The sequence below is a fragment of the Pristis pectinata genome, chromosome 7, assembly GCF_009764475.1.
Source record: "Pristis pectinata isolate sPriPec2 chromosome 7, sPriPec2.1.pri, whole genome shotgun sequence".
In the NCBI taxonomy this organism is placed as follows: Eukaryota; Metazoa; Chordata; class Chondrichthyes; order Rhinopristiformes; family Pristidae; genus Pristis; species Pristis pectinata.
In genome coordinates this window covers 93,294,330-93,322,128 of record NC_067411.1, presented here as the reverse complement: position 1 = coordinate 93,322,128, position 27,799 = coordinate 93,294,330, and the positions used below count along the sequence as shown (strand labels likewise).

Sequence of the window (27,799 nt, the reverse complement as noted above, 5' to 3'; positions counted from 1 at the left end):
GAATTTTTCCTGGACAACTGCAAATTTTTTTTTACTGTAAAAATGCAGAAGCTTTGAATGGATGGAAAGTAAAATTCTTTAGATTTATGGAGAGCTACGATGCCAACCTGCAAAAAAATTATAGAATAGTCATTCCCTTTCTTTGCTGCCCTTCAATTTTTCTTTCACATTGAGTCATATTAGATCATATGTCTTGAGAGTAAACAGGAAATTGAAAGGAAGCATCACCTCAAGAGTAAGGAAGTTAGTACAAGTTTCATTCATTTTCGATTTGTAAGACGAGATTTACAGTGAACTTCTTAAGACTGGAAAAGTATACTTCTGTACATATCGGACCTAAGTTCATGACATATGCAACTACACGACAGTAACACATTTTAAATATTGATCTTAGGTAATAGATTTTAATTTAAAAGGCTTCATTTGTCCAGATATATTGATATATAAGAAGCATAGTTTACTTCTCTCATATTTCAACTGCCCTTTAATTGATGGTTGTTAACAGGGAGTTATGTCAAACTGAGATTGCAGATAGCCATAATTTGATCAAAGTTATATCAATACAGTAACTGCATTTTATCTCTGCCTTGTTTCCTGTGTTCAGTGCTTTAAAATTTGTAATTGCAAATTACGCAATGCATCCTGTTTCGGGTTCTGGCTTCCAACACTTGAGTGTCACGTCATCAGCTGCTGCTTAGAAGTACAACTGCCAGGATTCACGAAGGCCATTTCTCCAAGTCTTCCTGATCAGTATTTTAACAAACTGAAGCATCTATTAGTTAGAACCAGATTCATAACAGCCACACAATTGAGAGTCAGCACCAGTCATACAGACCTCACTCAATATAGATGAGCTAAAGATAGCCAAGGAAACAGTCATTTGTGTAGTCATAGTTCAGTGACATTGTGGAAATTCACTGTGCAGCTCATGATATAACTTCCTGATTTCATTTTGGGAATTTTGTTCAAATTCCCCATGGTGACATCATAAAAGTCGATCAGTAATATTAAAAAGGAAATATTTCAGATGCTGAACATCTGAAAACAAAATGCTGGAAACACCCAGCAAGCTGGAACAGGTAGCCTCTGTAGAAAATCTGGCGCAGTCAGGTGACCTTTCAGGGGTAATTTTGACTTTGATTGATAGTACGAAATGGGTGATACTGACCACACGTAGTACATAGAGTCATGGAGTTATACAGCATGGAAACAGGCCCTTTGGCCCAACTCGTCCATTCTGACCAAGGTGCCTTCTCAATTGCCTGCATTTGCTCCCTATCCCTCCAAACCTTTCCCATCTATGAACCCGTCTAAATGTATTTCCAATGTTGTAATTATACCCGCCTCTACCACTTCCTCTGGCAGCTCGTTCCATTTACCCAACACCCTCTGCATGAAAAACTTGCCCCTCAGATCCCCTTAAATCTTTCCCCTCTCCCCTTAAACCTCTCGTTTCAGATTCTCCTACACTGAGATAAAGACCGTGATCATCCACCTTATCTATGCCCCTCATGATTTTGTTAGCCTCTATAAGGTCACCCCTCAGCCTCCTTCATTCCTTGGAAAACAGTCCCAGCCTATCGAGTCTCTCAAAGCTCAAGCCCTCCAGTCCCGCAATATCCTTGTGAATTTTTTCTGCATCCTCTCTAGCTTAATCACATCCTCCCTACGGTATGGTAACCAGAACTGCACACAATACTCCAGATATGGTCTCACCAAAGTCATATACAGCTGTAACATGATATCCCAAATCTTGCACTCAATGCCTCGTCCAATGAAGGCAAGCATACCATATGTCTTTTTCACTACTTTGTCCATCTGTGTCACCACTTCTAGGGAACTATGTACTTGTACCCATCAGTCTCTCAGTTCTACAACACTCCCTGCAGCCCTGTCATTTACTGTATTAGTCCTGCCCTGGTTCAACTTCCCAAAATGAATCACTTTGTACCTGTCTGAGTTAAATTCCATCTGCCATTCCTTTGTTCAGTTTCCCAGTTGATCTAGATCCTGTTGTAATCTGAGACAACCTTCTTCACTGTCCAATTTTGGTGTCATCTGCAAACTTACTAATCATGCCACAATCATTCACATCCAAATCGTTAATATATATGACAAAGAACAGGAGACCCAGCACCGACCCATGTGGCACACCACTGGTCACAGGCCTCCAATCTGAAAAACAACCTTCCACTACCACCCTCTGACTCCTTACACCAAGCCAATTGTGCATCCAATTGGTTAGGTCACTCTGGCTCCCACGTGATCTTACCTTCTGGACCATGCAGGACCTTGTCAAAAGCTTTATTAAAGTCCATATAGACAATGTCTACTGCCCTGCCCTCATCAACCCTCCAGGTCGCCTCTTCAAAAAATTCAAATTAAATTAGTGAAACACGATTTTCCACACAGAAAGCCATGCTGACTATCCCTAATCAGTTCTTGTCTTTCCAAATGCAAATAGATCCAGTCACTCAGAATCCCCTCCAGTAACTTTCCCACCACTGATGTTAGGCTCACCGGCCTGTAGTTCCCTGGCTTGTCCTTGCAGCTCATCTTAAATAAAGGCACAACATTAGCCACCCTTCAGTCTTCTAGTCCCTCATGCATGGTTAAGGAAGATACAGAAGTGTCTGCCAGGGCCCTACCAATTTCTTCCCGCAGTGTCCTAGGATACACTTGGTCAGGTTCCAGGGATTTATCCACCTTAATTCACCTCAAGACCACCGACACCACCTCTTTCATAATATCGATATGTTTCAGGACATCACTGTCCTCTTCCCTGAATTCCCTAGCTTCCATGACCTTCTCCTCTTTAAATGTTGATAAGAAGTATTCATTTAAGACCCTACCCATTTCCCATGGCTCCACACAGAGATGACCACACTGATCCTTAAGGGGACCTATTCTCTCTCTAGTTACCCTTTCCCTCGTAGAATCTTTTAGGATTCTTCTTTACCTTATCTGCTAAGGATATCTCCTGTCCCTTTTTTGCCCTCCCGATTTCCTTTGTAAGTGTACTCCTACATCACTTATACTCCTCAGGGGATTTACATGATCCCAGCTGCCTATACCTGACATATGCCTCCTTTTTCCTGATGAGAGACTCGATATCCATTGTCATCCAGAGTTCCCTAATCCTGCCAGCCTTGCCCTTCACTCTAACAAGAACATGCTGGCCCTGAACTCTCCCTATCTCAATTTTAAAAGCCTCCCATTTGCCAGACATTTACCTGCTAACAACATCTCCCAATCAACCTTTGCAAGTTAGAGACACAAGAGACTACAGATGCTGGAATGTGGAGCAATAAGCAATCTGCTGGAGGTGCTCAAGGGTCGAGCAGCATCTTGGGGATACCGGGGGAAGGAATTGTCAATGTTTTGGGTTGAAACCCTGCATCAGAACATTTGAAAGCTCCTGTCTAATGCCATTAAAATTAGCCTTGCGCCAATTTAGAACTTTAATTTGAGAAATAGTCCTATCTTTTTCCATAACTATTTTAAAAATAATAGAATCATAGTTACTAGTCCCAAAGTGCTCCCCCCTGACACTTAACCTACAGCTCTCCCAATATTCATTTCAGTACGGAAAATTGAGAGACATGTATAAGAGGTGGCAAAAGAGGTGATACCTCAAGATCACCCATTTTAATGTATCATCCAAACTGAAAATTATCCCTATCCATTGTCTGCATCAGATATACAGTGAGTTGGAAGGGAACTAGCTTCTTTTACATAGAGCAAAAAACAAACTGCTGGAGGAACTTGGTGGGTCAGGCAGCAGCTGTGGTGGGAAATAGACAGTCGACATTTCGGTTATCCAGAAGAAGGGACTTGACCCGAAATGTCGACTGTTGCCGACTGGCTGGGTTCCTCCAGCAGTTTGTCTTTTGCTCCTGATTCTAGCATCTGCAGTCTCCCGTGTCTCTCTGGCATAGAAATTAGATTGCACCTACTTTTGGTGCTTTAAGACATCATAGGGTTGATGTTAATTCCAGATCAGATCGCATGCAAAACAAAAATCATAAAATTGACCAAAATTTAGTTTGAAATAGTGCAAGGGTCATTTACACCAAAAAAAACGAGATTGGAGTGATGAGACCTCACTCATCTATGCAGCAATCAGGGAAGGGTGTGAGCCCTTAAAGACATACATTCTCATGGCAGCCACACAACCCCATCACACCATGGCTACTATGGAGGGAACAGAGGCTGAAGGCAGAGGGAGACAGCTCTCATAATCATTCAAAGTGACATGGAATATCTGGCAATGAAATACATACTTGTGCACTGGGGATTAAGGTGGGGGCTTAGGAAACCAACACATCAACACCACACCAAGCCCATCCTAAGAATAACCTGGCAGATGCTATAGTAGTTTCCTCAATGGATTAGAAACCCCAAACAATGAAGCAATGCAGAAAGAAATTCAGTGTCTTAATGGGATATGTCAGGATGCTTGGCACACCATTGCACACCAATTCCTACTGGAGATCAAAGCAGAACATAGAACAGTACAGCACAGGAACAGGCCCTTTGGCCCACAATGCTGCCCTCAAATGGGTAGACACATGAAATAAACATTGAAAATAGAAATGTTCTCTATGATAAAACCAATTTAAACATCACTGAAAATGACTTAAAATCTATACTGAAACATTCAATGGTTTCATTGCTGTGCCTGACTGCCTCAGAAATGAAGGCAATTTGAAGAACCTTTCACCTCCAGGGCAATCACCAGTATCTCCCAATTTTATCTGTAAGCATAGTAAGTTTGTGGGAAAGGCCTGTTGTGGGTGAATTGAAACTTAACCAGAAAACACAAACGTAATTGATTCTACTTACAACTCACTCAAATTTTTGGCCAGGTTGCACTTTAATCTGGAATCAAAACTGAAGGAAACAAAGGAAACTTCCCCAACAATAACAAAAATAAAGATTAAATAAAAAGCCATTTAGAATTTTAAATGAATACTTGATAAACTTCATCATGCAGTTAAGCATCCTTTAATCATTGAATTTGCTGTCATCCAGGGAAAGTCCTAGTCTGTATAATCTACCAGCTGTTATGCTTTTATGCCAGATCCTTGGTATCCCTCTGAAGGTTTAAACCTGTGTCCTCTGCAAACTAGGTAGAACAAAATTGTTAAATCACTTCCTTTAGATTCTGTGATAAGATATATGTATGTATCTAGATGCAGCATGTCACATGAGCATACACAGATCCTAGATGTGGAAGCTCTGTGACAGATGAATTATTGATGGTGAGTGGCAACAAGAACACATGATTAATAAGGTTGTGTACTGATATGAAAGGCAAAAATGATATCTGGGACAGATCTTTTATTTAAAATGCTAATTATTCATGTTAAACTTTTCCTATCTTTGCTTTTTTCATTTCTTATGAAAGTCTGGACTCATCTTCCAAGGATAGTTGATTAGTGTAGCTTTCTCTTAGTACAGGTATTTGGCAATTTTGAAATTGTTTGGGCATATGTGCAAATTGGATGTCACATTTCCTACATTACACCGGTGATTAAACTACAAAAATAATTGCTGTAAAGTTAATTTGAATGCTGTAAGGTCATGAATGATGCCACACACATGCAGTTTCTTCCTTTTTTTGAGCATATCGTAACAAACATCTTGATGATGTTGACTTATTTTACTGAGGTCAACTCAACAAAATGTACATACCTAGGAGACTCATACAAAGTCAATAGAAACAGACAATGATTCTACCATTTCTATTTATATCTAAACACTCCTTTTATTTTTTCACTGTCTAATTTTCACTCCCCATTGCCTTGGCCAATCCTAACTTTTCGTCACTTATTGTTCCCATGATTTTCAGGCTTTCTTTTTCATTCTTTGTTTTCTCACACCTTCCAAATGTTTTCCCTTGATACATCTCCAGTTTTTGGCATTTTTGACATCAATGTGGTTGTTCTCATTGCAAATGCAGCCTGACTTTTGATTATTTCTAACATTTCTGGTTTCACTTTGGTTTTATTTCCATGTATAAGGATGAAAGAAACTCAATCCCAATCTATTCAATGAACCTTTTACATCCAAGTTCAGCTTCAAAAAGTAGACACCCAATATCCTGATAAATATTTTGTTAAAGGTGTTGGAGAGCTGAAGCTCTTATAGTTGATATTGAACTGGATTCACAGTTTCAAAAATGAATTGAAACTGCATGACTCATACAGTGGGAGATACAGAAATAGCATTTACTAATCTGCAGCATTGAAAACCAGGGGCACAGGCCAAATAAAAGGGGCAGTTGCCTGTTCAAATACACTGATCTTCTTAATGTTGAGTAGAACTGTCATTTCTGTGATATAGCTATGTCTATTTCAATGTTTTGCATTTGCACAAATATGAATTCAATTATTCCTGGTATGTGATGAGAAATAAGCCAAGATTCCTCAAGTTAAGAAATAATATAAACAAAGGCAGAAGATTATGGCGATAGTCAGAGAGCCCTCCATTGCATTAAATATACAAGGGAAGAAATTCTGCAATACCTTTTAAATAGCAGGGATGGACTTCTACCATTAGTTTGGCCTCATGATGACCTTATTCCAGATGCTGATGGTAAAACAGTTACTATAATAAACTCTGTGTGCACACATGTGTTGACACAACAAGGACAGCACCTTGGTGAGGCAGATCAAGGTCAGAATGAACTCCTGCTATTCTGAAAGAAAGACTCAGATTGGACTGATGAAGAATTTTAATTATATTTGAAGTAATATGTGGTCCCTCAACTGTCAGGAATCAAGCCTTCTGGGGACTGCAATATAATAAAATTAGAAGAGACATGCCTGTGGTTCCATTCCTTTGATTATGGAATGCAAGATCATATTGGGCTAGGTCATTCTTAATCTGGTCTGCTTACTGAATTTGCCAATCCAATGGCCCAATTAAGCTCTGGACCTCACTGCCAAGGTTGTCCCACAAGGTGGAGTGATCCACAATTGGTTTCAAGGCCTCAGGTGGCCAATCCTTTGGCCCCATACCCAGATCTCCCAAATAATATTTCAACCTTCCATTGAACATCTCTTAAGTACCTCTAATGACCTGAGACACTTAAAAATATTTCAAAAGGATTTAAATAATTAAAAATATTGAAGTTATTTGAAAAACAAGTATTAATAATAACATAATAAATAAATTACCCCCATATCTATAAAAATAATTAAAAACATTGAGCCAAAGTAAAATAAAAAAAAATTACCTGTACTTATATTTTCAATCCATGTCAATATTCCCATTGAAATGAATGAAGCTATGTCATGCCTGACAACCATGGTTCTGTCCTTAGAGTAAGTGTTTAGGTCACCTGTGGAATGAGAGATCATGTGTGAAGGCAACTGAACTGGGACTAACTTCCATGCTGTAAAGCGTTAGAGATGAGCTGATCCTTGAGTGACACCTCACTGTGGGGTCTCTACTGAACCAATAATTTGACAATGGTGTAGAAATTTGGCTGATACAGATTCTGCTGGAAACTACACATCCTGCCCCTCCACCTTCCAACAACTTCATGCTTGGGATTTGTAAATATATCTTTTAGAGTGGTTATGCAGCAACAATGAAGCCACATTCATCAGTGAGCAGAAACTGCATATGTGGAAATGCCATGTTTATATTCTGCTGCCAGTGATAGTAACTCCAGGGATGACTCAGTAAGCCTGACATATTCTTATTGTTTATTTAACCTTTATCAATAGAATGTTTTCTGACTTAATGATAACTTGATTGACTTGATGCCTTCAGTTTCTTCTTGTACTGTACTGTGGAATATTACATAACTTAGACTGGAACCATCAAGGTAAACACATTTGTTTATTGTTTCAGAGGACACTCATCTGAATGTGTGGTGTGGTACTTACAAGGCTGCAATACTTAACAACAACATGACACAGTTTATTAAGGTAATTGCCACCCTACTGACCTTAAAACAACACTTACACTTAACATTAATATATCACAATAATAAATTGCAAACATCAAATAACATTGAATTATTTTTCCTATTTGAGGAATGCATCCATAATGTTTTCAGATTCAGAATCAGGTTTATTATCACTGACATACATCATGAAATTTGTTGTTTTGTGGCAGAATACAGTGCAAAACGTAAAAATTACTATAAGTTACCAAAAAATAAATAAATGAAATAGTGCAAAAGAGAAATAGTGAGGTAGAGTTCATAGGTTCATGGACCGTTAAGAAATCTGATGGCAGAGGGGAAGAAGCTGTTCCTGAAATGTTGAATGTAGGTCTTCAGGCTTCTGTACCTCCTCCCTTATGGTAGTAATGAGAAGAGGGCATGTCCTGGATGATGAAGGTCCTTAATGATGGATGCTGCCTTCTTGAGGCACCACCTCTTGAACATGTGATGATGGCAGTCCATTGGTACATTTTGGTTATGAAGTGAGGGAACTTTCTATCCTTACAGAAACAATTATGACCAGTGGAAAAACAAATGGGATGTATACATTGCTTCTCCTTTGAGAATTGTTAACCGAAAAATGTTACCTAAACAGCAAAGCACATCACAAATCAACACATTCATCTAACCAGTCAACCAAGAAAGTACTAGAATCCATTCAAATCTTAGTGAGAGAGTGAGTTCACACAATTTTTGAGGAGATTATTTGCCATCATTCAATCAGTTGTTTTGGGTTCTGGAAATAACATACAAAAGTCACGCCTGCTAGTCTGACAGTCTCAATAATGCAGTAACAATCAGCAACATTTTCATTATAGCAATTGTTTTAAGAGGAAAATAAGCTCTGGACAAACATGACATGGAGATGGTTCCGCTTTGAGGTTCAGTTCCTAAATTCACTTCCAGTTCTGGAAACTACTGATTTCTACCTCAAAGTGTGTAAAAATAATTATTTTAAAATTGAGGAAGAAAAAGTAATGTTTATATGCACCTCAGGACGTCACATTCTGAAATAGTTTGGAATAATATTCTTAATTTAGGTAAATAAGGTGTTAAGAATTCAAGAAGATCTAAAGATGAATGGGCAATTAAACTGCTTTTTCCAATATTTGTTGAGGAAGCAAGTTGACCCAGGAACTTAGATAATATTTTTAACTTCAATCTGAAGTACCCAGATAAAAAGAATCTTTAACAATCAGTAACATTTCATCTCAGCACAACGATGAAGTGTCAGAGGTTTGAACTCCTTATGTCAGATCCGAACCTACAAGTTCCACACCCTAAAGCTAAGTGCTACCAACTGGAATTACCTGTGATCTTATTGTTTTCTAATAGAACTCGACTTTATAAAAGAAAACAAATGTCTGAAGTATTGGAGAACATTCTCTGATGGGCAGGTGGAGGGATAACCAATCCTGCACGCCATATTTCAGAAGTGGAGTACAATGTTCAGCCACTACTATACAGAATGTTTAACGCTGCTGCTAAGGGCTGAATTTCTTAGGCATCTGTTCTTTTCTGCCCCAATAGACATCATGCATATCCTTAAATGCACCAATTCTGTTTTCCTTAAAAGCATCTATTCTGTTCTCTGCAACTAAGCACCATGATAGCATGTCTCACAGAATGAGTACTTTCAGAGTAAAGATGTCCTCCTGAATTCTCTATTGGATTTATTTATGATTTATGTGCCTGAGCTTTGGACACCCTCACATATGGAAACATCTTTCTTAATATCAAACTTCTCCACAATTTTAAAGATCATCCTTCAGTCCTACTTTTGCTTGTGGAGAGTCCCAACATGTTCAGTCTTTCCTAATATTTGGATCCTCTAAGTTCTGGTATCATCCATGTAATTTCTTTTTGCACTTTCTCCAGTACTTCTATATCTGTTTTCTAAAACATGGAGCTGGGAACTGTGAATCAAACTCTATAGACTTCTATGTTGGTTTAACTTCACTTCTTGTTTTTTTGAATTTGATTAAACTTGAGACTTATATTTCTTTAAGAAAAACTCAATATTGGCATTCCAACACTGAAATACCTTGTGGGTATTGTACAGTTGGATGACAGGAGAGGAAGAAATATGAGGTTTAGCAGCCAAGAATAAGCTGCATGGAACTTTAAATAAAATTTACCTCAGTTGTCCTGAAGTAATACAGCTCAGGCTCTGCCAAGAGAAAGACATACAATTTTAGTAAGGAAAATAGTTATGATTTTTTTTCTAACTGTACAGTACAATGACAGGAGCAGCTGTTTCAAACCTTCATCTCTATGTCTGTTTATAAATTATAATTGAGAACAGGAAGTAATATGTCCCCATCAGTGGTAAGTGATTGGTGGCCAGCAGAACAAGTTTCACCAAGGATATTCATAGAAATTTCCAAGAAAACCACACCCTCCTCATCTATATAAACATTCAGCCTAATTACAAGAGATTGCCAAATGTTTGTGTAGTCCATAAAATATGATGTAAAAGTCACAAATGCAAAATTGACTTTGTAAAGTCACAGTTCAATTTGTGTACTAATATCAGTAATGCCTTACTAGCCATTACTTTTCAGTTTGTAAATTTGAAAGCATTGAAAGCCAGGCAAATACATTCCATTGGCAATGTCTGCCTGTATTTAAAAAGGTAACATATATGGAAGTTGGGCAGAAATGATCATGGATTAATGCAGCCACAGTACTGAGTTTTCAGACTTCAGGATAAGGGAATGGGTAAAAAAAATCCCTGAGATTAAAAAATACATATAGTTCCAATTGTTGCACTCAGTGGTGAGCTTGCTGCTAATCACGGTAGTGTAGCAGTTAGTGTAACGCCTTACAGTGCCAGTGACCTGGGTTCAATTCCGGCCACTGTCTGTAAGGAGTTTGTACGTTCTCCCCATGTCTGTGTGGGTTTCCTCTGGGTGCTCCGGTTTCCTCCCACATTCCAAAGACGTACAGGTTAGGAAGTTGTGGCCATGCTATGTTGGCACCAGAAGCGTGGCGACACTTGCGGGCTGCTCCCAGAGCGCTCTACGCAAAAAGATACATTTCACTGTGTGTTTCGATGTACATGTGACTAATAAAGAAATCTTATCTTAAAAAAAACACACTTGGATTTACTTTTGCAGCTCCCCCAGCAAGAACTTGAGGAAGGGAAGTAGTTTCCTCATGCACTGCTGAGTCCCTGTCCAGTGACAGGGTCTTACATTGAAAAAGAAACCCAGAGTAAACCTTATCCACACAGCAACTGAAGAACGTTGGAAGCCTCCATATTCCCTGGTTTAGCTCGCTGGTTGTCACATATCTGAATGTTTCAGTATATTTCCAGTATTCAGCAGCATTCAAAAACTATTTAAATTCCTTAAAAAAATTAAAAATGTGAAAAAGTTCTCAAAATCTTTTATACAGACTCGACAAAGTAAAAGAAAAATCAAATGAACTATTACTGAGTTAATTCCTTGAGCTGCCCCCCTCCTTTGAAATGAATGGAGGTTGTCTCTTACCCAGGCCCAACTTGGCATAGGTTGTTGAAATAAATTCTTCTCTGTAAGTTGTAGACAATTTTCGCATCTTCACACTCCCTCACTGAAATCCATGAGAACAACATAACAGCACATCTGCAAAACTATCACAAGCAACTGGCTGCAAATTTGAGACTTCAGTACTTGCATATAAATCCCAAGGATTAACAGACAAACAGAAATTGCCAAAGTTTCTCCAGAGCATTTAGGTCACTGGCTTTCTTTACTGGTGTAGGCGTCACATAACTAACAGTTTATTGGAAATCACGGAGTGAAAGCATACACAAATTTCAGGGTCCAAAAAATTATGCCATGGATTACTGAAATGCATATTCACAGTTATAAACTGTATTCTGTGAGTAATGCCATGTGGTTACTTAGATGAGGTGAGCAGCGATAAACATTCATCTAATGACAAGGAGGAGAAGTCATTGATGTGGCCTAATTTTCTGAATTGTCATAAAGAGTTTTGAAAATAGATGAAAGGTTTTGACTACACTGTTAGTCAATATTTGTGTTTTCAAGGTAAAAACTAATAGTGATGAGGAAAGGAACTTTTTCCATTTCAAGCAACAGTGTCAGCTTGAAGCAATAGCACAGCCAAAAAGAATTACTTTGCTCACTCTACTTTGTCTCACCCATGTGCCTTAATCTGCCACTTCTCTGCCCATATCTGTAACTGATCTATATCCTGCTGTATTCTTTGACAGTCCTTTACACTGTCCACAGCTCCACCAATCTTGGTGTCATCCACAAACTTGCTAATCCACCCATCAACATTTTCATCCAAATCATTGATATATATCACAAACAACGGGGGCTCCAGCACCGATCCTTGTGGAACACCACCGGTCACGGACCTCCAGCCAGAATATCAGCCTTCTAGCCCTACTCTCTGTCTTCTATGAGGAAGCCAGTTCCAAATCCAAACTTGCAACTTTCCCTCGATCCCATGCATCTTTATCTTCTGAATCAACCTCCCATGGGAGATCTTGTCAACTACCTTACTACATTCCATGTTGATAACATCCAGGGGTAATTCATACACTTTTAAACTCCATACTTAAATAATGTATTTGGCTGAAGCATGCTGCAATAAGAATTCCTTTTTCAAAACATTCTGAAGTCTTGTTGGACTGGACTTTTATCATATTGACTATTTTGTAAGTTGGGTGTGGCACAATATAGTCATAGAGTCATACAGCACGGAAATGGGCCCTTTGGGGCCCATTCCCATCCGAGCTAGTCCCATTTGCCAGGTTTGGCCCATATCCCTCTAAATCTTTCCTATCCATGTACCTGTCCAAGTACCTTTTAAATATTGTTAATGTACCTGCCTCAACCACGTCCTCTGACAGCTCATTCCATATACTGACCACTCTCTGGGTGAAAAAGTTGCCCCTCAGGTTCCTATTAAATCTCTCCCCTCTCACCTTAAACCTATGCCCTCTAGCTCTTAATTCCCCAACCCCCCTGGGAAAAAGACTTACATTCTACTTACTAAAGACTTGCTAAATATTTATCAGACTTCCTTTCAACAAAAACTCATTGAAGCCTATATATAAAATAATCACAAACCTCTCATTACAATTATGGAAAATTGGCTTTCTATTTCAGATATACCAATATTTTGTAATTTTAGTATATTATGTCAAAATGTTCACTTTCATCGACTTTCCTTATAATTAATTCACCTTATCTGATGTTTTAATGAATGTTTGCACCCTATCATGGCATTAATGCCCTTCATAATTTAGACAACCAATACTAGTAGAAAATGCCAGCTTCTTTGTTCTTCCATTCCGTGATATGCAGTTGAAACCCAAGATCACTTTTTTTACAGCCTTGTTATCAACTTGTACTCCCAGTGTTAAGGTTTGCTTATCAGACTCTTAAGTCTGTGCTTGTACATTTCTCCTTATCAGAGCTTGTTACCTCCCTTCTTGCTGCATTAAATTTAATGAGACATCCATCGCCCTAATCAACTAATCTGTGCACCAGCTTCTGCTCACATAAATTCCTTTTCACAATTAACCAATGTCTTTTAATTACCTGTGAATTTTGATATTATGCAACTACAATCAGGCAATGTTCTATATATACAGTATATATATATATACTGTATGTATGTATGTATGGTCATTAATTGAATACAATAACCTTAATAATGTTTGTTCATATGTATGTGGAAATAGAAAGAAGGCTCAAGGACTACAGATAGAAAACTGTTCAGTTATGCGGTAGGTAAATACAGAGGAATATTAAGAAATATAAGACTTTAAGTGCTCAAGTGACTGTATCTTGTTTCTTATAATAACTGCAAAATGTTGCACTTTCTTTGGTCTAAAAGCAATCTGGGGCCAGATTGTGCTGATAGCTAGCTTCCATGGCAAACTGCCAGCGAGCTCCTATGCACTGATCAGTGCGTCCTGATTTCTACACTTGAGCATTGTTAAAGTAGAATTCAGGAACATGCTGGAGGGCAGATGCTTCTATATTCAACTTCCTGATCTGCTGCTGGGCCAGGCACTGAGTCCAGAAGGCAGCGCTCAATACTTTACACACCAAAAGCAACCTTTCAGCATTATGCAGGGATGCCTGACCTATCTAGCACAGCCATGTTCATTTCAAAGAGGTCTCCAATCAGGAACAATGCCCCTATTTAAAAGAGACAGAACTGGGGAAACTCATCATTATTATTCCTTGAGGGTCAATCTCAGATGTTAGAGCACTTTGTGCCTTCTTAGCTTCCAGATGATTAAATCATTCAGGACGACCTAGGGTTTACATATTGTTTTTAAAAAAATGTGGGGGTTTATTGCAAGACCAGCTACAATCGGGCAGAAGATACAAAAGCTTGAGAGCATGTAGCATCAGGCTCAAATTCAGCTTCTACCGCGCTGTTGTAAGACCCTTGAGTGGACCTTTTATACGTTAAAGATGAACCTTTGATCTCTCAGTCTACCTTGTCATGACCTGTGCACTCTATTTGTTTACCTGCACTGTTTTTTCTCTGTAACTGTAACACTGTGTTCCGCATTCTGATTTTTTTTCCCTTTTGTACAACCTCAATGTACTTATGTATGGAATGATCTGTCTGGCTGGCATGCAAACAAAAGCTTTTCACTGTATCCCCGTACACGTGACATTGATAAACCGGTTACTAATTAGGTGCACCTTATTGGCTGTTGTGGCTTGACATGCAGCTCACTGATTTAGACGGTGCCTCTTGCACAAAACTCCAGGAATATTTTCTCTAAAAGAACTGACCTTGTAAAATTGCTCAGTCTATAAATTTGTAATCTCCCAATAATATTTTCAGAATCAGAATCAGGTTTATTATCACTGGCATATGACATGAAATTTGTTCTTTTGTGGCAGTACTACAGTGCAAAGACATAAAAATCTATAAACTACAGAAATAAATAGTGCAAAATAAAGGGAATAATAATGAGGTAGTGTTCATGGATCATTCAGAAATCTGATGGCAGAGGGGTAGAAGCTGTTCCTGAAACATTGAGTGTGGGTCTTCAGGCTCCTGTACCTCCTCCCTGGTGGTAGCAATGAGAAGAGGGCATGTCCCGGGTGGTGAGAGCCCTTAATGATGGATGCCACATTCTTCAGGCACTGCCTCTTGAAGATGTCCTTGATGGTGGAGACGGTTGTGCCTGTGATGGAGCTGGCTGAGTCTACAACCCTCTGCAGTCTCCTCCGATCCTGTGCATTGGAGCTTCCATACCAGGCGGTGGTGCAACCAGTCAGAATGCTCTCCACTGTAAATCTATGGAAAGTTGTAAGGGTCTTTGGTGACATACCAAATCTCCTCAAACTCTTGCAGGTGAAAGGAATGGAAACAAAAAGCAATGGTACTACCTGCTGTAGCTGCATTCTGTGGTGGAGTGACCTGCGTTGAAAGGAGTAGAAACAAGAAGCCAAAGGAAATAAGAAACAAAACCTAAAGAGAGATGTAAAGAATAAAGGAAGTAATTAAGGTAGTTCAGTGATGCCCAGAAGAAATGGAGAGTGGAAGTGGCATTGTTTTCTCTGGAGCATCAGAGGCTGAGGGGCGATCTGATAGAAGTGTATAAAATTATGAGAGATACAGAGAGGGTAGATAGTCAGAGTCTTTTTCCCAAGGTGGAAATATCAAGGGCATAGGTTTAAGGTGAAGGGGGGTAAGTTTAAAGGACATTTACAGGGCAAGATTTTGTTTTGAAACACAGAGAGTAGTAGGTGTCTGGAACAAGCTGCCAGGGGGAGCAGTGGAAGCAGATACGATAGCAACATTTAAGAGGCATTTAGACCAGCACATGAACAGGCAAAGAATAGAGGGATATAGACCATGTGTAGGCAGATGGGATTAGTTTGGATTGGCACAGACACCATGGGCCAAAGGGCCTGTTCCTATCCTATACTGCTCTATGTTCTATGTATGTATTTTGATGCACAATGCATCAGAGCTGTGTTAGACAAATTGATCAGTAGTTTTGTTTTTCCTGTTCGCCATTGTTTATTTATTATGTTCTTATAGTAGTTACACATTTTATAATCAAATGGGGTTAATGAGAGCTGATCCCCATTGTTGGCCTTGTTTTATGCTTACAAACACAGTATCCAGTGCCATTGCTGACTGCCTTTGCAAAAATCAGCACTATTCTTCACAACATGACAAAAGATCACTGCTGCTCCTGGTCCCTGGACTTCCATACTCACCACCAACCCCAGTCTCATACCTTGCCATTTCCCCCGTCCCAGCTGACCAAAACCACTGACTGCACATTCTGATTATTTGCTCGATACCAAGTCTATCAGGGGCATTGTTTTGCAGCTTACACTGTGGATGAGCAGAATAATCTGAATGATTTGCATCACCTTCAGGATTTTCATCAATTACTGCACGTGTCTAGACTTCAGAAATTGGTATCCAATATATTTTATAGTAATGGTGAACATGTTATCCATTATTCTCAATGCAAATCCAGGCCAATGTGAATAGTATCCATCTGAAAGGGTATGGGCTCTTATAGTTAAGGCCTGAAATAACAGCTACATTATTAGGTTGAAACAATGCAAATGCTTAGCTAGAGATAAAAGGCTGGAAAGCTACAGACTAGACCAACAAAACATTAACCTGCATACTGCTGAACAACAATCATGAACAATAACAAGTGGACAATGCTGTAAAGAATGAGTAGAAATAAATGCTAGAACAAGGCAAGCAACAGTATGCCCTGGTTCAATTTTCAAACAAAATTTTTATGCAAACTATAAACTGAATTATCTAAAAAAAACTCGCGTTTCCCTCACACACAAAGCAGATTGAAAGCAAAGAAAATGCACAAAAATAATAAATTATTTTATTACTTATATTTATTTTTACTGCATTTATTAATCAAGTATTTATGAAAAATGCATCTTAACTAATCTAATGGCTTTAGTTAGATGGAGCTATTTATTACTATTTTAAATTATGACCCTGGTAAAGGAAATATGAATTGGTTATTATTTGTATAATGTAACTTAAACTTTTAAGTGTTGCATTCTAAGTTATCTTATTAGGTTCAGTTAACTTTACAGTCACAAGTAACAACAACAAACTTTTATAAGTTTTGAGGTATAATGGCCACTTGTAATTTGCTTAGGGCTAGAGAGATAAAGTTTACAGATGGGTGAGAGTGGAAAAAAACAGTGGATTAGTTACTGATTTTCAGTAATCTCCTTATCACAAATTTTTAACTTTGTGATAATGTCAAAACTGTATATGTGTTGAATGCCATTAGCTGAAATGGCCATTCCTAATATTTTGCATTTGGATCTAATTGCTCTCCTCATTTTATCCAAATTCCTGAATCTACGAAAGCTCACCTTCTGTTTGAAATATCCCAACATGAATATTTGCTTTGGATCCATCTCAAATACCTTTCTAATGATAGTAACAGTGCTGGCTTACTCTCGGCTATGTTTACGCTGTGAGGAGATAATTGAGTGAGACTGACTCAACATTTTTCTGGTTAATGAAGAAAGCACTTTTTAATGTACTGGAGATACTGGTATAGATTTACAATAACAAAGTCCTACATGGAACCGAAAGCCAAAAGCAGCAACAAGATCTTAAGATATCTTTACTAGTCACATGTACATTGAAACACACAGTGAAATACATCCTTTTGCGTAGAGTGTTCTGCGGGCAGCCCGCAAGTGTCGCCATGCTTCTGGCGCCAATATAGCATGCCCGCAACTTCCTAACCCGTATGTCTTTGGAATGTGGGAGGAAACCGGAGCACCTGGAGGAAACCCACGCAGACACGGGGAGAATGTACAAACTCCTTACAGACAGTGGCCAGAAATGAACCCGGGTTGTTGGTGCTGCAGTAGCATTACACTAACCACTACACTACCATGCCAACAAGTACCTTTCTTAGCCTCAGGACATCCCATAATGCACCAAAACCAATAAAGTATTATTGAAGTGCAAATGCTATTCTAATGCAGGGAAATCCGGTGGTCAAATTATTCACACCAAGATTCCATAAACAGCAAGATTATCCCTTTTAAACAATGTTACATGAGAGAGAAATTTTTTTTAAAATTTTACTTACAGCGTGGTAACAGGCCCTTCCGGCCCAAGGAGTCCGCACCACCCATTTTAAACCCAAATTAACCTACCCGTACGTCTTTTGGAACGTGGGAGGAAACCGGAGCATCCGGAGGGAACCCACGCAGACACAGGAGAACGTACTAACTCCTTACAGACAGCGACGGGAATCGAACCCTGATTGCTGGCGCTGTAATAGTGTCGCGCTAACCACTACGCTACCGTGCCGCAGTGTATGTTGGTCAAGACAGTGAGAGAACATTCCTGCTCCTAATTGTGTTAGAATGTTTTTCTGTCCCTCTGAGAAAGCCAATATAGGCTTTGTTTAATGGACTCAATTATATTTAATTTTTGTAGCATGAAAGGCAGGGACAAGCGGAGTTTGATTGGTCAGATGTTGACCAATCCTCTGTGTTGCACCTGCTCTTCAGCCTTGCACCAGCTATGTTTAGTGTTAGACCTATTCATTTGAAAGGGTCATCAATTTCGATTGAAAAGGTAAGTGTGAGTAATTGGTCTTCTTTCCCTCTTTATCGCTGTTTTTAATTAATTTCCAGTACTTTAAATTGTTTTTAAGTAATCATATTAGATTTGCATATTTTTATTTTCTGATTATGGAGATTATTTGAATTACTCAAAGCTGTTTCGCTGCATCGAGATGTCAAAAACCAGTAAGGACAGGGTTTCAGGATCTGCTGCCTGAGGCCAAGTTCCCACTCGCAGGACCGCTCCACTTCACATTGAGGCGCCACTCAAGGTCAGTTGGTCCTATGGAGCCACATAAAGTAAGTGTGGTCATTGTCAATGCACACGTAGCATGCTACACATGGCAGATCAGATCGAGCATTATCCAGCCTAAAATCCCACCTGAATGTTAATGGAATAGAAACTTGTTCTTGGCCTCTTAGACTAAAATAATGAGTATTGGATTTCACTTTAAATTTGACCTATTGAATCAGAATCAGGTTTATTATCGCTGACAAAGGAACCAAATAAGATGGACTCTTGACCTCACAATCTGCCTCATTATGTCCTTGCACTTTATTGTCTGCTTGCACTGTATTTTCTCTGTAACTTTATTCTGCATCCTGTTATCCTTGTACTACCTCAATGCACTGTTATTATGAAATGATCTGTATGGATGGCATGCAAAACAAAGTTTTTCACTGTACATCAGTACAAGTGACAGTAGTAAATTTTGGAGCACTGTGATGTATTTGCATACAAAGGTTCATGTGATCAAAGGGAAATTTCTAACCCAAGATGTTTCACAATACTGCACCTGGCTGATACTCCCCTGAAGAGATTATGACCCCAGGGAGGAATTTAACAAAGCAAGTTACTTTCATTAGGCTCAGAATGACACCTAATTGCCAGAAGTTGAAGAAAAACAATGGTGTATGTGGAAAAGGGTATTTTAAAGTTGACATTGATGAAATTAAGTGATGTAAAATGTGAACCAAATCAATTTAAATTATTCCTAGATTTACAACTGTATTTCTGCTCAAGGCAAGCTTCAGTTATACTTTTAAGAAAAGTGGTTAATATGCAGTAACCAAAAACCAATCTGCATTCCCAGGATAACATAAAAGATCCAACAGCAACATTTCAAAGGAAAGTTATCCCAATATCTTACTCAGCATTCATCCCATGGTCAATATTATTTAACAAAAAGCTTATATTTGTGGCAGCCAAATTGTCTGTGCAGGATCACAGCAAGATTGTCCATTATATCGAAGGGATGAGATGAGCAGCCTTTTTTTCAACAAAACATGAATTTGGAGTTCAGCCATGTGGGGCAGTGCATCCCACTGAATTTTCCTAAATATTCAATTTTAATGCAAAAATCTCTCACATGGGCCAAAGTCTCCATACTTAACTTCTAACAGATGCCTCCAATACATCTGGAGTTTCCTATATTTTACAGAATGACATCCCCTCTCCTAGTTATTATGCCAAGAATAATTCTTTTAAGTGCCCCTTAGATTTATAATGTTAGAACATAGAACATAGAACATAGAAAAACTACAGCACAATTCAGGCCCTTCGGCCCACAAAGCTGCGCCGAACATGTCCCTATCCTGGAAATTACTAGGCTTACCCATAGCCCTCTATTCTACTCAGCTCCATGTATATATCTAACAGTCTCTTGAAAGACCCTATCATATCTACCTCCACCACTGTTTCCGGCAGCCCATTCCACACACTCACCACTCTCTGAGTAAAAAACTTACCCCTGACATCTCCTCTATATCTACTCCCCAGCACCTTAAACCTATGTCCTCTTGTGGCCACCAATTCAGCCCTGGAGAAAAGCCTTTGACTATCTACCCTATCAACACCTCTCATCAGGTCCCCCCTCATCCTCCGTCTCTCCAAGGAGAAAAGGCCAAGTTTCCACAACCTGCTTTCATAAGGCATGCTCCGCATTCCAGGCAGCATCCTTGTAAATCTCTTCTGCACCCTCTCTATGGCTTCCACATCTTTCCTGTAGTGAGGCGACCAGAACTGAGCACAATACTCCAAGTGGGGTCTGACCAGGGACTTATATAGCTGCAACAATACCTCACGGCTCCTAAATTCAATTCCCCGATTGATGAAGGACAATACACCATATGCCTTCTTAACCACAGAGTCAACCTGCGCAGCCGCTTTGAGCGTCCTATGGACTTGGACCCCAAGATCCCTCTGATCTTCCACACTGCCAAGAGTCCTACCATTAATACTATATTCCGCCAACATATTTGACCTACCAAAATGAACCACTTCACACTTATCTGGGTTGAACTGCATCTGCCACTTCTCAGCCCAACTCTGCATCCTATCTATGTCCCTCTGTAACCTCTGACAGCCCTCCAAACTATCCACAACACCCCCAACCTTCATGTCATCCGCAAACTTACTAACCCACCCCTCCACTTCCTCATCCAGGTCGTTTATAAAAATCACAAAGAGTAAGGGTCCCAGTACAGATCCCTGAGGTACACCACTGGTCACCGACGTCCATTCAGAATATGACCCTTCAACAACCAATACGACCCTTCAACAATACAAACACTTCCTCAAAGAAGTCACGTGAGCTTCTGTGTAAAGTGGTTGGGAAAAGTATGGACCTCTGATATTTCTTTCCTGCAACCCTGAAGTTGCACAAATGCTCTCTGTGGCATAAGCTACAATATTCTCTTAGTTGACAGCTGGGATGACAAGGATATAACTGTGGAGGTTGTATAACTGTCAGGGATTCTACTCTGCCGGTTTACAACCCAGATATTAAAAGTGACAATGTTCTCCATAGATTTAACTGACATTTAGTAAGTTTAATGCAGGGATCTGTGTGAACTTATATTTAAACAAATATAATACTCCAACCTTTTGATTTTCAAATGGAATATTGTTATTGTAACTAATTTCTTTCTGTCAAAATATTTTTTAATTCTCTGTATATGCGCAGACTTGCAATAACGCAGCAATGAGGGTCAAGATGTATGGGTACATCAGAGATGCAAATTACCAAGAGTTGTTTTGGCACAAAAGTAGTAAGACTATTGCTATGGTAAAAAATACAAGCACATCCCTTCTGCTCATCTCACAATTGACCACCAGTTGATTTCAATTATCCTAATATTGAGATAGTTTGGATTTTAAGAAACAAAACCATTGAAAAATAAAAATTAAATGAAACACAAGATAAAGTTACAAAGTATGAAAGGAGAAAGCTGAATTATAATATGAAGATCAGATTATCTATTTGAATGTGAAAATTTAAAAGTGTACTTTCAGTGCTATGCTGCTGTAATGCCATCTGTAGCAACATTATTTTTTCATTTGTGACCTCATATTGTGTGCTAACGACCTCAATGACTATATAGATCTGCAATATCTCTTTTTGTAGCGCATTACAAAAGACAGTGCATGTTACTGGCATAATGGGTCTCAATGATGTGATTATATACCATAAATGACATCCACATAAGATAAGATATCTTTATTAGTCACATGTACATCGAAACACACAGTGAAATGCATCTTTTGCGTAGAGTGTTCTGCGGGCAGCCCACAAGTGTCACCATGCTTCTGGTGCCAACATAGCATGCCCACAACTTCCTAACCTGTACATCTTTGGAAAGTGGGAGGAAACCAGAGCACCCGGAGGAAACCCACGCAGACACCGGGAGAACGTACAAACTCCTTACAGACAGTGGCCGGAATTGAACCGGGGTTGCTGGCGCTGTAAAGCATTATGCTAACCGCTACACTACCGTGATTAGTCAAACACAATTAGTTTGAAGCTGTTTAGGTTTAACTAATTACCCCAATCTTAGCAAAAATATTTGGATCAGCATCAAGGCATAAAAATGATTTAATAACTGCAGTAATACTGCAGTTCATGATCAACACATAATTAACCAAAACATTCTATTCTTGAAAATAGTTCAGCTATTCTAGTAGCAAGTTTCAAAATAATGTAGATGAAATAGCACACTTACCAAGATGCTTCAAACCATTGATTCAGCAATAAGCAACATAAAACCACCTGCAGGTTAGCAGATAATTGAGATTGGCTTTAGAGTACTGGGAAAAGCACATGTGAACAATATTTGAAAGTTAGGTCAAGAGTCCGCAGATGCTGGAATCTGGAGCAACAAACAATCCGCAGGACAAACTTAACAGGTTATAGGAGGAAAGGAATTGTCAATGTTTTGGGTTGAAACCCTACCGGACTGAGTGTGGAAAGGTGAGATGGCCAGTATAAAGAGGAGAATTAAGGGAGAGCTTCCCTCTCCCTTTAATGGTTCCCATTCTCACATTCTTTACTTATCAGATTCCAGCAACTTGTGTTCCTGCTTATCTCCCTCCATCAGCTGTCTTGAACCTTCACCCTCCCCTCACCCCCACCTCATTCCATCAGCCTCTCAATTTTTTTCTCTCTTTCTTTGTCTGCCTCCATCTATCATTCAGCTGCCACTGTCTCCCAACTCCAGCCCTGCTCTCCTCCCCTACCTGGCTCAACCTGGCTGTCATCTTACACCCCTCCTCAGTCCACCAATCACCTCAGACTCCTGTCTCACCGCTTCCCTCCTCTTTATACCGGCCATCTCCTCTCTCCACTCTCAGTCCTGATGCAGGGTTTTGACCCAAAACGTCGACAATTCCTTTCCTCCCACAGATGCTGCTCGACCCGCTGAATTCCTTCAGCAGATTGGTTTTTGCTTATTCAGGTCATTATCTGCTCCTGTACTTTCTACAATCAAAAAGCAAAAAAAAAACACAAATACTAGAATAAAACCAGAAAATTCTGGAAAAACTCAACAGGTCAGACAGGATCTGTGGAAGGAGAAACAGTTAAGATTTCAGATCAAAGACCCCTCTACAGAGCATATTCTAGAAATCTGAAATAAAGACAGAAAATGCTGCAAATATTCAGAAAACCATGCAGCATCTGTGAGAGTGAAACAGATTTCAACTGAACATTTCAACTTCACCTTTCACTAGCTGAAAGCATCTCCATGGACACTGCCTGACCTGTAGGATGTCCAAAGCTTTTTTGTTTCTGATTTTTTCTTTACCTTAAATGCTTGTCTACTCCTTTCCAAATGTATTGGTTTGGACCCCAGGTGTCCCAGTGGTAAAACACTCTATGCTCTGATAATATTTTAAGGAATAAAATTAAAGGAATTGCTTCCAAGCTTTTTTCCTTCTTTGTTGATTTTAAGATTGTCTGCTTCTGTGGAAATCGGTCAGTACCTTGTCTCTCTGCATAACATCAGATACGCATCCTTGGCATCATCCCAGTGAATCTGTATTTGTATGCTTTCAGTTGCTTAATTGTCCTTCATGTAATAGTGTGCCTGAATTGTGCAATATCCCAAGGTTTTCTTTAAGTGTTGTTATTCAAGCTTTATATTTGGATTATTGGAATCCTAAAGTGAAATTGAAGGAACGTTTGTTTTAGATGGCTGTCTAATCCTGAAATGTTTATTTGTCTTCTCTGCACAGATAAGATAAGATTTCTTTATTAGTCACAAGTACATTGAAACACAGTGAAATGCATCTTTTGCGTAGAGTGTTCTGGGGGCAGCCCGCAATTGTCGCCACGCTTCCAGCGCCAACATATCATGCCCACAACTTCCTAACCCATACTTCATTGGAATGTGGGAGGAAACTGGAGCACCCGGAGGAAACCCACGCAGATGCTGACTGACCTGTTGCATTTCTAGCACAGAATACTTATCAAGATTCTTAGAATTGACTCTGCCCTTATCCTGAATTCTCAGGCAAAACCAAGAGTGGAGATTGCTGGCACATTGAATTTCCAACTACTTACCATGAGAAAATGGATTAAATGAAGTTTGTTTTTTTACCTGGTGAACAGGATGTTCAGTTTACATCTGTATTTGCTGAAGATACATACTCGATGGCTGTGTTAATTTCTAAAACCTTTACCAGCAAAGTGTTTTTGAACTCTCACTATTTGTAGTATTATCATTCTGTGATCTTTATTGTGGTTACTTTGAATGTCTGTAACTGAATGATGGGGTAAAACACAAAGAATTTCACATCCTAAATGAGACCATTCAACCTACAGAACCAGCACTTCAAGAGTTATATGTTTGGTTTTATTTCCATACATTACAACTGCACCAAAGTTGTAGGGCAGTTCAAGAGAGCAGTTAAAACATGTGCAACAAACAATATGCTGGAGGAAATTAGCAGGTCAAGCAGCATCTTTTGGTGGGTGGTGGTGGAGAGAACTGTTGATGTTTCAGGTGGAGACGGGAGATAGCCAGTACAAAGAGAAGAGTTGGTGGGGGGGGGACGTGGGTGGTGGTGAGACAGGGGCCAAAGGTGATTGGTGGACTGGTGGGGGAAGGAGTGGGGATGAGGATGACGGGCAGGTTGAGCCAAGTAGGGAAGTCTGTGTGGACCTAATGGGTAAAATGGCCTCCTGTGTTGTAATCTTTCTGTGATTATAATGTAAGATTTTTCAGTTCAACATTTACATAAGGTTACACATTTTCACACATTTGTGTAGTTTCCTCAATATTCTATGAGGTCTAAGCTAAAAATTGCAGGAAATCATGTAATTGATTTCTTTCTTATCCCTGTGCTGTTAATCCGGTTTTATCACATTAATATTCAGTCCACACAAGCTATGTTACTACTTATCTCCCTCTCACATGCCCACATTGTGCCTATAACTATTGACGTGTGCTAATTATTGTTAATAACAGAGCAAAGTGTTTCTTTTAAATAATGTGAATTTATCAGGAGTAATGCTTTTGTCTTGGATCACGATATTAACCATTCATGTCTATTTCTAATTAAGCTATTATGTCTATTTGAGATACTTAACTGAAACTGAAACCAGCTTTGTTAACTAGGAATTGATTTTGATTTTTCCAGGACATAAGCCAGATTTGAAAATTGCACCATGTAGAATCCACACGTTGCACTGCTTCATAACAAATTTTTGTGAGGAATTGTGAAGTTTTTACTGTGTTGGATCCCACCTGTCTCCCAGAAGCTCCACCATTGTCCCTACTCTCAGCTGAGCTGAACACGGAGAGGTGATCTAACAGGCTTCACATCCTCAAGGTGGAATGCAACCAGGCCTCTGCTGCTGTAGGACAGAGCCCCTGCTTCTGGGTCGCCCCGGCAGCTGGGATCTGAGCTTTGTTTCCTGCCATAGATTTCAACTGATTTTAACTTTCTCTGATAATCATTTAAAAATTACTGAAATTTAAGTAAATAATTATAAAATTATTACAATTAAAAAAAGTTAATGAAAAACACACAGATATTTAGAAGTCATTAAAGCATTTCACTAGAGCAAAGTAAACTAACTGCCTCCTAATCCTTAGGCTTGGATTCCCTATTGAAATAAATGGGTTTTCAGATCCTGCATTGGATTCCATTGGCACAAGGTTGGAGAGGCAATACACCAATCAGTAGGAGTGGTTGGTTCAAACTGACAGTTTCAGCTTCCCGAATCGGTCAGCAAGTTCCTAACTATAGCATGTGTGTGCACATCTGGGACCTAGTTCCATTTGAATGGCTGCACAATAGACAGCAAGATTAGGCCCAATACTGAATCCTGCATGTTAGATTTAAGATCTATAAATGCCTCAGCAATGCACTTATGCATTTGTTGAAACAAGTATGTGGGGAAAATGATGATAAGCACTGCATTTGTATTTTGTCTTCAGAACTGTATTTCTCAGTTTAAACAGATTTTCACAGCAATATTCGGTGCAAGATGTGGTGTGCTCACTACTTCCTTCATGAGAAAGAGAAATAAAGGACTGCAGATGCTGGAATCTAGATGATAAACACAATGATGCTGGAGGAACTCAGCAGGTTAGGCAGCATCCGTGGAGAAAAGCAGGCGGTCAACGTTTCAGGTCGGGACCCATCTTCAGGACTGAAGATAGGAAAAGGGGAAGCCCAATATATGGGAGGGAAAAGCAGAGCAGTGATAGGTGGACAAAAGAGGAGAGGCGGGGTGGACATAGGGTGGTGATAGGTAGATGCAGATAAGAGATGGTGATAGGCAGGTGTGGGGGAGGAGGGGAGAGCAGATCCACCGGGGGATGGGTCAAAGGTAAAGGGAGAAAAAAAGGGCTAGAAAAAAGAGAGAGCGGCTAGGAAAGGGAAGAAAAGAAGAGGCATGGTTGGGGGGGGGGGAGTTGTGGGGGGTGGGGGAGGGGCTTGGAGAGTGGGGGAGGGGCGTGGGGATTACTTAAAGTGGGAGAATGTAATGTTCATGCCGTTAGGCTGCAAGGTTCCAAGACGGAAAATGAGATGCTGTTCGTCCTGTTTACGCTTGGAATTCTCCTGGCGGTGGAGGAGGCCGAGGACTGACATATCAGTGATGGAGTGGGAGGGGGAGTTGAAGTGACTGGCAACGGGGAGATACAGATCACAGTTACAGACGGAGCACTGGTGTCCGCAAAATGGTCACCTAGTTTGTGTTTGGTCTCGCCAGTGTAGAGGAGGCTACACTTGAAGCACTGAATGCAGTTGATGATATTAAGAGAGGTGCAGGTGAATCTCTGTCTCACCTGAAAGGACTGTTTGAGTCGCTGGATGGAGGTGATGGAGGTGGTGTAGGGGCAGGTGTTGCATCTATGGCGGGGGCAGCGGAAAGTTCCCAGGGTGGGTGCAGGATGGGTGGGAGGGGGGAGGAGTGAACTTGGGAGTCACGGAGGGAGTGATCCTTGCGAAAGGGAGAAGGGGGTGGGGAGGGGAAGATATGCTTGGTGATGGGGTCCTGTTGTAGATGGTGGAAGTGGTGGAGAATGATGTGTTGGATACATAGCCTGGTAGGATGAAATGTGAGGACAAGGGGGACCCTATCCTTGTTGGGTCTGGGAGGGGTGGGGGTGAGAGCAGAGATGCGGGAAATGGCAGAGATACGGGTGCAAGCTCTCTCCACCACAGTCGGGGGAAGACACGGTTAGAAAAGAAGTTGGACATCTCGGATGTCCTGGAGTGGAAAGCCTCATTGTGGGAACAGAGGCAGCAAAGGCGGAGAAATTGAGAAAAAAGGATCACGTCCTTGCCAGAGACAGGGTGGCAGGAGCTGTAATCGAGGTCGCTGTGGGCGTCAGTGGGTTTGTTTAAGGTGTTGGTGGATAAGGGATTTTCTGAGATGGAGATGGAAAGATTGAGGAAGGAGAGAGAGGTGTCAGAGATAGTCCAAGTGAATTGGAGAGCAGGGTAAAAATT

At 40.0% G+C, this 27,799-nt stretch overlaps 1 long non-coding RNA gene across 1 annotated transcript in view; it reads left to right on the top strand.

Moving 5' to 3' along the window:
- Positions 1-24,081, top strand: part of LOC127572967 (uncharacterized) — a 64,197-nt gene extending 40,116 nt beyond the window's left edge. Inside the window, exons 2-4 of the long non-coding RNA XR_007956718.1 lie at positions 7,867-7,943; positions 18,711-18,827; positions 24,068-24,081. This is a non-coding gene — a long non-coding RNA (uncharacterized LOC127572967). The remainder of the gene's footprint in view (positions 1-7,866; positions 7,944-18,710; positions 18,828-24,067) is intronic.
- Positions 24,082-27,799: the final 3,718 nt, after the last annotated feature.